The 12523-nt window shown below is 35.3% G+C and overlaps 1 protein-coding gene across 22 annotated transcripts in view; it reads right to left on the reverse strand.

Annotated features, from left to right (window-relative positions):
• The window catches only part of PEAK1 (pseudopodium enriched atypical kinase 1), a 303571-nt gene that overhangs the window by 150763 nt on the left and 140285 nt on the right, over nt 1-12523 (reverse strand). For 11 of the 22 annotated variants that reach the window (XM_050799943.1, XM_050799938.1, XM_050799929.1 and 8 more), the window contains one exon: nt 6372-6462. The exons of the other annotated variants lie outside the window; for them this stretch is intronic. The gene's annotated coding sequence lies outside the window, so the exon portion shown is untranslated. The remainder of the gene's footprint in view (nt 1-6371; nt 6463-12523) is intronic. 22 annotated transcript variants of the gene reach the window in all.

Below are 12523 nucleotides of genomic sequence, written 5' to 3' on the forward strand. Positions count from 1 at the left end.
CAGCTGTTAAAAAAGATAAAGAGAGACACTGCATAATGATAAAAGGTCAAATACAACAGGAAAATATCACAATCCTAAATAGGTATGCACCTAACACTGGAGCTCCCAATTTATAAAACAATTACTACTAGACCTAAGAAATTAGATAGGCAGCAACAAAATAATAGTGGGAGACTTCAATACTTCACTGACAGCACTAAACAGGTAATCAAGACAAAAAGTCAACAAAGAAACAATGGGCTTAATAGACGTTTACATAACATTCTACCCAACAACTACAGAATACACATTCTATTCATCAACACATGGAACATTCTCCAAGACAGACCATATGACAGGCAACAAACTCTCAACAAATTTAAGAAAATCGAATTATACAAAGCACTTTATTAGATCACAGTGGAATAAAATTGGAAATCAACTTGAAAAGGAACCCTCAAAACCATGCAAATACACGGAAATTAAATAACATGTTCCTGAATGATCACTGAGTCAAAAGTGAAATCAAGATGGAAATTAACAAATTATTTGAACTGAACAATAATAGTGACACAACCTATAAAAACATCTGGGATATAGCAAAGGCAGTGCTAACAGGAAATTCATAGCATTAAATGCCTACATCGATAAGTCTGAAAGAGCACAAACAAGACAATCTAAGGTCACACCTCAAGGAGCTAGAGAAACAAGAACAAACCAAACCCAAGCCCAACAGAAGAAAATAAGCAACCAAGATCAGAGCAGAACTAAATGAAATTGCAACAAACAAAAAAATACAACAGATAAATGCAATAAAAAGCTGGTTATTTGAAAAGATAAATAAAATTGATAGACCAGTAGTGGGATTAACCAAGAAAGAAGAGAGAAGATCCAAATAAGCTCAATTATAAACAAAATGGGAGATATAACAGCCAATACTACAGAAATACAAAATATCACTCAAGGCTACTATGAACACCTTTATGTGCATGAACTAGAAAACTAGAGGAGATAGATAAATTCCTGGAAATATACAACCCTCCTAGGTTAAACCAGGAAGAAACAGAAACTCTGAACAGACCAATAACAAGAAATAAGACTGAAATTGTAATTTAAAAGTTACCAACAAAAAAAGTCCAGGACTAGATGGATTCACAGCTGAATTCTATCAGACATTTAAAGAAGAACTGGTTACCAATCCTATTGACACTACTCCAAAAGACACAGAAAGAGGGAATCCTCTTGAAATCATTCTATGAAGCCAGTTTCACTCTAATACCAAAACCAGAAAAGGACATAACCAAAAAAAGAAAACTACAAACCAATATCCCTGATGAACATAGATGCAAAAATCCTTAACAAAATACTAGCTAAACGAATCCAACAGCAGATCAAAAAGATAATCCACCATGATCCAGTGGGTTTCATACCAGGGATGCAGGGATGGTTTAACATCGGCAAGTCAATAAATGTGATACACCACATAAAAAGAATTAAAAACAAAAATCACATGATCATCTCAATAGATGTGGAAAAAGCATTTCACAAAATCCAGCATCCCTTTATGTATGATTAAAACCCTCAGCAAAATTGGTAAAGAAGGAACATACCTTAAGGTAATAAAAACCATCTATGACAAGCTCACAGCTAACACTATAATGAATGGGGAAAAGTTGAAAGCATTCCCCCTGAAAACTGGAATAGGACAGGGATGCCCACTTTCACCACTTCAACACAGTACTGGAAGTCCTAGTCAGAAAAATTAGACAAGAGAAAGAAATAAAGGGCATCCAAATTGGCAAACAGAAGTCAAACTGTCGCTGTTTGCTGATGACATAATCGTATACCTAGAAAACCCTCAAAGACTCATCCAAAAAGCTCCTGAACTAGTAAATGAATTCAGCAAAGTTTCAGGATACAAAATTAATGTATACAAATCAGTAGCCCTGCTATACATCAACAGCAACCAAGCTGAGAATCAAATCAAGAAATCAATCCTTTTTATAATAGCTGTTAAAAACAAAAACAAAAACAAAAAACTTAGGAATATACTTCATCAAGAGGTGAAAGTGAAAGACCTCTGCAAGGAAAACTACAAAACACTGCTGAAAGAAATTATAGATGACAAAACAAATAGAAACATATCCCATCTTCATGGGTGGGTAGAATCAATATTGTGATAATGACCATACTGCCAAAAGCAATCAACAAATTCAATGCAATTCCCATCAAAATACCACCACCATTCTTCACAGAACTAGAAAAAAACAATCCTAAAATTCACATGGAACCAAAAGAACCCACATAGCCAAAGCAAGACTAAGCAAAAAGAACAAATTTGGAGGCATCACATTACCCAACTTCAAATGATACTATAAGGCCATAGTCACCAAAACAGCATCGTACTGGAATAGAAACAGGCACACAGACCAATGGAACAGAATAGGGAATCCAGAAATAAAGCGAAATACTTACAGTCAACTGATCTTTGACAAAGCAAACAAAAACATAAAGTAGGAAAAGGAAACTATCTGCAGCAACCTAGATGGAATTGGAGACCATTATTCCAAGTGAAGTAACTCAGGAATGGAAAACCAAACATAGAATGTTCTCACTCATAAGTGGAGGCTAAGCTATGAGGACGCAAAGACATAAGAATGATACGATGAACTTTGAGGACTTGGAGGAAGAGTAAGAGGGAGATGAGGGATAAAAGACTACGTATTGGGTACAGCGTGTACTTCTAGGGTGATGGGTGCACCGGGAGACGGAGGTTGCAGTGAACTGAGATTGCAGTGCAGCCTGGGCGACAGAGTGAGACTCTGTCTCAAATAAATAAGTAAATAAATAAAATTAAAAAATAAAAAAATAAAAAGGAAAAGAAAAAAATGTATTTTTTAAAGAAAGAAAAAGAATTATCTCACAAGGATTTTAAGGCAGCCACCATTAAAATGCTTCAATGGGCAATTACCAACATACTGGAAATAAATGAAAAGAACAGAAAGCCTGAGTAAAAAAAGTCTCAGCAGAGAAAAATAGAATGTAAATAATGAAATTACAAAACCAAAATTACAATAACTGAAATCAATGTCAGTGGATGGGTTCAATAGCAGAATGGATGTGACAGAAGAAGGAATCAGTATACTAAAAAATAAAACAATAGAAATTTGCCATTCTGAACAATAGGAAGAAAACAAACCAAAAAATAACAAACAGAACTCTGGTGACTCGTGAAACTATAATAAAAGACTAACATTCCTGTCATCAGAGTCTCAAAAGGAGAGGAAAAAAAGGACAGAACTGAAAAATAATTTGAAAAAATATGACTGAAAAGTTCTCAAAAGACATAAACCTACAGATTCAAGAAGCCAAGTAAACCCCAAACAGTGTAAACCTCAAATCAATCCATGCCAAAACACATCAAAGTCAAACTTCTGAAAACTGAAGACATAGAAAAAATCTTGAAAGCAGCATCAGAAAAATAACATTTTCCCTAGAGGGGAAAAACAGTTTAACGACAGTAAATTTCTCATTAAAAACCATGGAAGCCAGAAGGAACTGGCACGATTTATCTTTCAGGTGCTAGGAGAAAAGACTTGTTAACTCAGAGTTCTTTATCCAGCAAAAATATCCTACAGCAATGAAGAAAAAAATAAAAATATTTATAGAGAAAGGGTAATTTCTCACTAGCATACCTGCTTTAAAAGAATAAAGAAAATTCTCTAAGCAGAAAGGAAATGAAAAAAGATCTCAAATAATCCAGGAATCGTGGATAACGAGGAAGGAAGGATGACAGAAGGATGAAAAATATGTACAAATACAACAGATTCCTGTTCCACTTGAGTTTTTCAAATTATGTTTGATTGCTGAAGCAAAAATTATAATGCTGTATGATATGGTTCAAAATGTATGTAAAGAAAATGAAACCATTAATACACATAAAATATATATATAAACATGCACATAATATACACATATACATATATTAGAAACATTTAAAAATGTTAAGATAATTAAATGGGGGAGAATAAAGGGAGCAAAAGTTTCTATACTTTACTGGAAGTGATAAAATGTAGGATCACCAAGTAGCACTGTAGTACAGCCAACTATGATTTGTTACATACAAAATGTAGTATCTAGAGTGATGAAAAAAAGCCATACAAAGAGATATACTTTAAAACACTGAATGCTAAAAAGTATTCAAGTAACCTGCAGGAAAGCCAGAAAACAAACAAACAAACAAACAAACAAAGTGTGACACACCCATACTGTGGAAAACTAACTATATTGGCAATAAATAGGAATGATTCTTGACATCTCAACTTAGATGGATCTCAAGGGCATTATGCTGAGTAAAAAAAAGCCAATCTCAAAGGTTTTATACTATATGATTCCATTTATATAACATTCTCAAAATGACAAAATTATAGAGATGGTCACCAAGGGTGAGGAATGGTGGAAGGGAGTGGGTGTGCGTGAGACTATACAGAGGCAGCAAAGAGACATCATTGGGTTAAGGAATTCTGTATCTTGGGTGCAGTGTTGGTTACATGAATCTACACATGTGATAAAATACCAAAGAACGATATACTACTTGCTTTACAGCAATGTCAATGTACTGGTTTTAATATTGTTCTATAGCTACATAAGATGGAACTAACAGGGGAAACTCGGTGAATGGTACAGTAAACATGGTACTTCTCTGTACTATGTTTTCAACTTTCTGTGAATTTATAATTATTTCAAAATAAAAAGTTTAAAAAGTGAATTAATTTTGTGAACTATTTAAGAGCTCACTAATAGGATCACCATATCTGTAAGTAAATATTTTTGTTCTAATAGAAAAAAATTATAGCAACTTTATTCGTAATAGATAAAACCTGAAAATAAGAAACTAATCTGAAAAGGCAACATATTGTATGATTCCAATTATATGACATTCTGAAAAAGTTAAAACCATGGAGAGAGTAAAAGGTTCAGTGGGTTGTCAGGGGCCAGAGAAGGAAAAGGGATGAACAGGCAGAATGCAGAGGATTTTCAGGGCAGTGAAAATACTCTATATGATACTAGAATGGTAGACAGCTGTCATTACGCATTTATCCAAACCCATAGAATGTACAACACCAAGAGTGAACACTAATATAAACTATGGCCTTGCGGTGATTATGATGTCTTAATGAAGGTTCATCAATTGTAGCAAATGTACCATTCTGGTAGGGATGTTGATAATAGGGAATGCTATACACTTGTGGGGACGAGGGTGTGTGGGGTATCTCTATACCTTTTTCTCAGTTTTGATGTTGAACCTAAAATTGCTCTAAAAAAATGAAGTCTTTTGAAGAAACATTGGAAACGAAATGTTCATGAACAGGTGATTAAGTATACTGTGATACAGTCATACAATGGAATACTATTCAGCAATTAAAATAATGAACTACTAATACACACAACATATGAATTTCAAAAAATTAAGCTGAGAGAAAAGCTAGATTCAAAAAGAGTATATAATAATTCAATTTATAGGAGCAGTGTGAAGAAGCAGCAGCAAGAACCATCCCCAGACTGACCAAAGCCCACACAATGCACCTATGTCCTGCCAGCATCACCACCACCATGCCAAAGAGAAAGGCTGAAGGGGATGCTAAAGGAGATAAAGTCAAGGTGAGGGACAAACCCCAGAGAAGATCTGCGAGGTTGTTTGCTAAACCTGCTCCTCCAAAGCCAGAGACTGATCCTAAAAAGGCCCCTGCAAAGAATGGAGAGAAGGTACCCAAAGGAAAAACGGGAAAAGCTGACACTGGCAAGGAGAATAAGCCTGCAGAATATAGAGATGCCAAAATAGACCAGGCACAGAAAGGTGAGGGTACTGGAGATGCCAAATGAAGCATGTGCATTTCTGATAACTGTGTACTTCTGGTGACTATACAGTTTGAAATACTATTTTTTATCAAGTTTTATAAAAATGCAGAATTTTGTGGGTTTTTTTTTTTTTTTTTGAGACGGAGTCTCACTCTATCATCCAGGCTGGAGTGCAATGGTGCGATTTCTGCTCACGGCAACCTCTGCCTCCTGGGTTCAAGCCATTCTCTAGCCTCAGCCTCCTGAGTAGCTGGGATTACAGACTCATGCCACCACACCCGGCTAATTTTTGTATTTTTAGTAGAGATGGGTTTCACCATGTTGATCAAGCTGGTCTTGAACTGACCTCAAGTGATCCGGCTGCCTCGGCCTCCCAAGGTGCGTATGTGTGTGTGTGTGTGTGTGTGTGTGTGTGTGTGTGTGTTTTCAAAGCTATGTTGTTAGTACACAGAACACTTACTGTTGTTTTTGGGGGAAGGGGTATATGTCACTAATAAAATGTCTCCAAAGCTGGATTGATGTGGGGAAAATACCTTTCCCTTCTAGTTTTGAGAGACTTCCTCTTGGATCTCAGGAGGAGGGACTCCCTGACTTAGACACACACGGCCTCCTTGGCACAAAAGCCTATGGGATGGAAAAACAAATTTGTTTTTACGTTCTTTTCTCCCTTTCCACCTTTCAGCATAGACTTAACTTCCTTAAACCCAGACATCTGCTGGGATCTGACCCCCAATCATTGGTTACCAGTGTTTCAGACAATCTGGATGTTCCAGTGATACCACTGAGATGGAGCCCCTCAAAAGAGCAGTGGTTCCATTTCTAGACTGGATCTTCAGATAAATTCTGCCATTTCATTTCACTGCCTGAGTCAGGATTGGCTTGTGAAAAGTTGTTAAACAATATTTAAATGTGAAATGTCAACCTCACTCTAAACTTTCCCTGTTCACAGCATCACATGAAGACTTCATGGGGTTTATAGTGGCTTTCTGATTTTTGGTAGTCCATTGAAGAAGGGAGTTTGAAAGTTGTTGTATGTATACTGTTAATGATTCTCTGCCCATGTCCTGCCTGAAATACCATGATTATTTATGTTAAGTATCTTTAATAAAGCTGGATACAGTTTGGCTAGGAAATAAAATTCCATTTATACAATATTCTGGAATAGGTAAAACTATAATGATGAAGTAGAGATGGATCAGTAATTGTTAGATGTAGGGACAGATTTTGACTAAAAAGGGACAGCCAGAAGTTTTCTAGGGTGATGGGACTGTTTGTTTCCTGTTTGTAGTGGTAGTTTATATGGATCCATACATGTGTTAAAGCTCACAGAACTTATTTAAAAAGTCAGTCTTGGGCTAGGCACGGTGGCTCATGCCTGTAATCCCAGCACTTTGGGAGGCTGAGGCAGGCAGATCACTTGAGGTCAGGAGTTCGAGACCAGCCTGGCCAACATGGTGAAATCCTGGTCTCTAGTAAATACACAAAAATTAGCTGGGCATGGAGGCAGGCACCTATAATCCCAGCTACTCAGGAGGCTGAGGCACAAGAATCGCTTGAAAATGGGAGGCGGAGGCTGCAGTGAGCTGAGATCATGCCACTGTACTCCAGCCTGGGCGACAGAGTGAGACTTCATCTCAAAAAAAAAGGGTTAGCTTTACTGTATATAAATTTTAAAAACTAACAACAAAATAAAATAATTTCCCATCACAACTTTTCAAATTCTATCTTCAATTATTTAATAGATATGTAAAGTGTATTCTAATCTTAGTTCTGTTGCCACCTATATAACACTTGAGGAGGTAGCTTCACACCCTTAGTTTCACTTTGCAAAATGAAAGGGGATAATCAAATGATTTCTGAAGCCTTTTCTTATTCTAAAACCTGTTCCTATTCCATATTTCTGTTAAATTTTTATTATTTTAGAATTAGCAAGGAACACAAAATATTTTAATGCACTCAAGTGGACTCTATAAACTTCTTTCACACAGTGTGGGCTGGCTTGCAATATTCTTGTTATTGGTTTTATGTGATCTTTTATGGGCTCTAAACATTTGACCTTACTTAGTAGCTTTGTGTAGATGATCACTAGATAGCACTCTCATCTCTGGAATAATCAGGTTTCTGACTATAAGAGCTGTACAAGATTTCTATTTCCTGGCTGGGCATGGTGGCTCATACCTGTAATCCCAGCACTTTAGGAGGCTGAGGCAGGTGGATCACTTGAGGTCAGGAGTTTCAAGAGCAGCCTGGCCAACATGGTGAAACCCTGTCTCTACTAAAAATACAAAAATTAGCCAGGTGGGGTGGCATCTATAATCCCAGGAGGCTGAGGTTAGAGAATCGTTTGAACCCAGGAAGCGAAGGTTGCAGTGAGCCAAGATTTGCCATTGCACTCCAGCCTGGGCAACAGAGCGAGACTCCATCTCAAAAAAAAAAAAAAAAATTACATTTCCTTTATCATATCAGACTTTGTCTATAGTTTGCTGTAAAAAGAGTATGTGAAATGCTATTTCTGCCAGCCAAATGATGCCTATTGTTATTAATTTTTATAAGACATGATATTCATATTGCTGGAGAAAAGAAAGTCATTTTTACTGACTTCATTCAATATAATAAAAAACTTTTTTTTTAACCTTACATAGAAAATCTGGAGTCCCCAAATCTTTTGCAAAGATCTTCATTTCTCCTATAGAAGAGCTGCAGACTGGCAACATACTATACTACCAAATCTTATATTAAAATGTTCTGTTTATATATAAGTATAAGCAAAGCTATTGAGGAAGTTCATACAATTCAAGAATCAAATTTAATAACTTCATAGAAAACCCTCATTGCAATTAGCAACTTTTCAATTTTTTTGGAGATGGGTTTTCATAAAAGAAATAAAAAGACCCAAGAGCAAATTATTATCTCTTTCAACAATACTCTCAATTTTGTACAGCAGAATAATTTTTGAATATTTATGAAAATCATCCAAATTTCTCACATTGGGAATTAAGAAAACTAAAGGTGGCATATATATGTTAATGAAATATTCAATAACTATTTGAATATTTATACTTACTTGGTACTATTTTTCTCTGATAAATTCAAATAACTGGGCAACTCAAGGTGGACTGATCTTACAAATGCAGGCCAACAGATTCTGTAATTCTCCTTTATTACCTATACTTCTATTTCTTAAAACTCTGAATCAACCCATTTAATTCTCTCAAATACAACACAAAGAAATAAAACAAAGCCCTGAGCTACATTTAATCATTTAATTGTTAAGTAGCAATACACTTGCAAAAGAAAAAACCAATCAATATTTCCAAATAATTCTATCACCATGCTAAACTTTAAAATAACTTGGTCAAGAAAGAAGCTATAAATCAAATTTATTTCCTGGGTGTTTAGATCACAAACCCAAATATACACATACATACATATACACATAAATCAACAGCTCCATATTTCCCTTATTGCCATCCTGAGGTTTACTGAATATGACATCGAAGAGTTCCTCAAATTTCCATACATCTAAGAACTTATCTCATTTTTAGAAAATATCCTGGCACAGAAAGCAGACTACATAGAAATAAATCTACATTAAAACTAATCAATAGCTAGGAAAAACAATTTAATGCTAACGAATTTGTCAACAAGACTTGTTAAAAAAAAAAAGTTACTGTTTCAGCAATTTCTTCATTGGAATAGTTTAAAAAGTTAAAAGGCTTTGGGTATTAAAACCATGCCTTCTGAATCACAAGGCCATACACGTGTAAAAAGGGAATGTTTTAATACGAATGGGACACCAGCCTGGAAGCCTGGCTTGCTTGCAGTTGACTCTAGATCAGGAATTCTTTAAGCCTAAAGCCAAACAAGAGAAACTCACAGATCACAGGAAAAAGCCCAGTCATCTTGAAAAATTCTAAACCCTCAGTTAAATGTCGTAACCTTTTTATGAACACTAAATCACAATGGGCCAATGAGAAACTAACAGTAGTCCTTAAAACTGACTATAGTCTGGGTTAGCAAGACACAATCGTATTACAATAGGTACAATTTAATGAAACTGTGTTAGGAATTTGAAGTTTCCAGGAAACTAGCTCCTTAGTTATCTCAAAACAAAAATCAAAAAATTAATTACTATGAAGGGGCCTCTTCATCTTTTCCTTTAAAGCACCATTAAAAAGTGGCTGTAAAAAAAACCTTTACACATGTTTTGAACTCAGACATAGAGTTGAGAATTAAAAACTAGCTCTATTCAAGTCTGCATCAAATATCATTTTGAATTCCATGGATCTGTGATGGCGTGAGAATGGGTACGCAATAAGAGGTGGAGCTCTGTAGAGCAGGGCATAAGGAAAGAACATCAGCAGCTGGGCAAGAGAATATTATAATGGACTCTTAAGAAAAACAGACTTCAGAAAGGACATAATACATTTTTCTTCTCTAAAATAAGTCAAATCTCATAATGTTGCTTTCAAATTTTGTTGTATATCAACTCCATCCTTTGCTGTTTTCCTTATTTGATTAGAACCATCTGGGAGATCCTCCTTTCTTTTATTAGTTCTACAGAATACATGCAGTTAATCATCTTAAAAAAAAACATTTTAATATAGAACAACAACTAGAGATTGTATTAATGATCAAATTTTCATATCTGCAGAGAAAGCACCATCATACCACGTAATCTAGAAAGTCAGTTCCTTTTAAAGGAGAGACAATTTGGGAAAAAAATTGTATAAGAAAAACTGCTCATGCCTACATACTAGTTTTAAAATTATTTTCTTTCCAATTAAAAAAATACTAAAAAGTTACAAAAAAGTTGTAGCTCTACAACTACAAAGTGGAAATAAAAAAGAAAACTCACTTCAATAAAGGCAATGAAATAATCAAATAATTTTACATAAAGCTTAGCTTCCCAGGCTTATTTATTTGTTTTCAAAGTATCTTTTCAAATTAACTGTTTGAAATTTTCCTTAGCTCACCTACAATTTATGAATACTTTATTATAAAGTATGATTTCTCCTTGCATTATTTAGTCAGGATAAAGTATGTTATTGATAAACACAAGGATATTAAAAGTCAATTATGCTTATTCTTAAGCCAGGAATAAATGAAAACCAAAATTAAATCAACTCATAGACCTTATTACTTGCCACTTCCTTTCCTCTTTGTTACTGCTATTTACGTAGCTGTAGTCATTACTACTTTCATGTTAGAAAATGTTTTGTTTCTTCTGCTTGGATTTTTTCATAAATCACTGAATTCTCACTTTCTCACAAAATAGTACTTCATTGAAGGATGTAATTAGTCTCACTAAAGCAAGAAAACATGATAAACTCGGTTGAGAGTCACAGAGTCAACTTCATCTAGCCCAGCTATATGACTAATTCAATCTGGTCTTGTATACAATGAAGAGAATAGTATTTAACCCACAGAGTATGGTGATGAGGCTCACATGAGATTAACGTATGTAAAAGAACAAAGAGCTTTGAAATGTTTACAGTGCCATACAAACGTGAAGGTCTCAGTCTCTTCATCTGTCACCTGGGAGGAATTAATGAAGTGATCTCTAAAGACTTATCTCTCAACCAAAAATTCTTAGCTATTCACATGTAAAAAAATTCACATTTTAAAAATCTACTGATAGGATAATTGTATCATTGTAAGGGACTTAGGGAACAATGAAGTCAATCTTCTCATCTTACAAAACATATGAAAACAGGTTAAGATACTTGTAGAGCACATGAGTCACCAGGAAAGCTGGGAATTGAAAGAACCCAGATCTGAGCCCCACCTCAAAGTCCTTTCTATCATATGTTGCTGTTCACTATTCTGTGAATTTAAAATCTCTCTTCACCACAGGATCATGTAACCTAAATTACTTTTTCAAACTGATTACAATGAAAAGCTTGTTAAGATGTAAGTATTATTTTGGTAAGGTGATTTAACTGCTAATAGTTGAATTAAGATGTTTACAAATGACACTAATAGCAACAGAGCTCAGACTAAATTGTCCAGCTATTTGTTTGGTTTGTGTAATATTAAATTTTAAGTTGGCTGGGTGCAGTGGCTCAAGCCTGTAATCCCAGTACTTTGGGAGGCCGAGGCGGGCGGATCATGAGGTCAGGAGATTAAGACCATCCTGGCTAACACAGTGAAACCCCGTCTTCTCTACTAAAATACAAAAAAAAATTGACCAGGCGTGGGGGCACACACCTGTAGACCCAGCTACTCGGGAGGCTGAGGCAGGAGAATTACTTGAACCCAGAAGGCGGAGGTTGCAGTGAGCTAAGATTGTGCCACTGCACTCCAGCCTGGGCGACAGAGAGACTCCATCTCAAAAAATAAAAAATAATAATAATAAACAAAAAAAAGATTAAGTCAATAGACATGGTGTAAACCTTATCTAACCTTTCCCAATACACGGTTTTGAATCTGCTTTTGGTACTTACTAGCTATGTGATCTCGGGCAATTTGCTTATTTCTTTGTTTTAAAGATGAGGGATAACACCAAGTATGTCACCTGGCTGTTGTTAATTAAATAAGTTAGTTCATGTTAAGTCCTTACAATAGTGTCTAGCACATAGTAAGTGCTTACAAATGTTAGTTCCCGTCTCTAATCTTCTAAACTTCTGAAGAATAGAGAATACGCTCCCCCTTTTTACTTCATCAGAAAGTAAATGAAATAAAT

The sequence above is a fragment of the Macaca thibetana genome, chromosome 7 (genome assembly GCF_024542745.1).
Source record: "Macaca thibetana thibetana isolate TM-01 chromosome 7, ASM2454274v1, whole genome shotgun sequence".
NCBI classification, from domain to species: Eukaryota; Metazoa; Chordata; class Mammalia; order Primates; family Cercopithecidae; genus Macaca; species Macaca thibetana.